Raw genomic sequence first — 1,931 nt, 5'->3', positions numbered from 1 at the left:
TCCAATCACAAGTGATCTTCTCTCCCAAACTCTCTCTTCTCTCTCAAAGTAAAACTGTAACGAAAATCTCTCCTCTGCCGTTAAAATTCTTAGGCATTATATAATCTACTAGGTTAAAAACTCATCAAGGAATTTTCGTAATTTGGCTTGGCCTTGGGTTTTAAGTCCGCTGGATCCAAAATGTCGCGTGTCCAATGTCTCGACATCGATCGATGGTACTTGTGTACATCGATCGATATTAATCTTCATCTGTCGAGGCATCTCCTGGTGTCGATCGACAACACTGGATGCGCATCGATCAATTGTTCTTCTTCTCGTCGACCTCTACATGGCCAGCTCGGATGAAATGTCCTTTAAGCTTCAAAATGCTCCAAAGTCATAGCTTTACTCCGAAATGCACCTGAACCTGAAAACATACATAGAAGAGTAGAAGACATAGATATAATATAGTAAAAACACTTATATACCATGGATGAAAACGGGTCAAATCCAAGGTATATCAACTCCCCCAGACTTACCCTTTTGCTTGTCCTCAAGCAAAACATAGAGGCAGTCTCTCGAAAAGAGGTTTGAAAATATTAGGGACTTAAGATTTTAAAGCATAGAAATTTTTTCCTCAACAATTTTGCAACCACATTTAAAAGGTCCTAATCACAGAAGCACACTATGCAATATCCTAGCTTAGCAACCATTTCTAACATAACACAACTCATCAATTCACGTCTGACATCCCCTCTACTGACTTCATTTCTTAGCATAAATATAAAGTGAATGCTTTACCTTGGGAGTATCGATCATAGGATGCAAGGATTTCAGACAAGTATTTGGATCTGCAGGTAAAAGTTAGTTTCCAGTTTCTCTCTCTCTAATTTTCTCTCTTGAATCAAAGTCTGCTTCCATTGCAGGATCAGTGACCAAGATTGGACAGGTTTCCATGAATCAAAACTTAATGGTGGTAGACACCAAGCTCTGTTCACTTCTTTTTGACCTATATCCAAGAGTTCTTTGCGAAAGCGAGCCTTGAAGATTGCCGCCTCCAAGGCCCGTTTCGAACTCTTTTATTGGAGTCCTTATGAATCAAGCCTTAATGGTGTTAGCCACCAAGTCATGTTCAGACTCATCCTAAGTAAACAATAGATCTTATTTTTTTTTTTTTATCTTTTATTATTATTATTATTTTTTTTTTATATATAGAAATAGACTAACTATTCTAGGGTCGAAATTTAGAGAGAGAAATGTGATAAATAATCTACACAAGGCGTTACCTTCCAGACTTGTCTGAAGAATCCGATCCCATGTATACCAAGCCCCAAGACAAGCGGTTATGTCAGGTTTAGTGTTGGAAATCAGCTTTGGTTACTTCATACGTTTCAAGGCAAGTGTGGTTTACTTGATAGGTTGATCTGCTTTAGCATCTATAGTGCTATCTGCAATCAGTAAATCTAAAATGGTGCTAAAGATTGGTTAGATATTCAAGTTTAAATCAATATAAGATTATAATCCCTATTTTTAATAGGTAAGTATAATTTATTAAAATTCCTTTTATATAAGAATAGAATAAATTATATCAGTAAATCTCCCCTCAAACTTAAAATACACTGTCCCAGTGTAACTCAGCCGGAGTTATGATGGAATAGTTCATGATGTACGAAATGTAACAAGTAGGGAAGATACTTCAGACCGGATTAGATATCGATCGATGGGAATATGTTACATCGATCGTCGTGTGGTTGTCTATGTCGAGCGATGTCGACGTCTCGTCGGCGGTCGATATTCAGGTCCTCCTACTTGGGTCTCCTAAATCTGAAAGAAATAAAACAAAAGAAAATAAATGCTACTTAATAAAACCAAACTAAAATACCTAATAGTGGGAGGCATGGTTGCCTCCCACTCAGCGCTTGGTTATAGTCATTTAGCTTGATTGTGGTAAT

This window comes from Brassica napus, chromosome C5 (assembly GCF_020379485.1).
Source record: "Brassica napus cultivar Da-Ae chromosome C5, Da-Ae, whole genome shotgun sequence".
Lineage (NCBI taxonomy): Eukaryota > Viridiplantae > Streptophyta > Magnoliopsida > Brassicales > Brassicaceae > Brassica > Brassica napus.
This window is presented reverse-complemented; position numbering follows the sequence as displayed.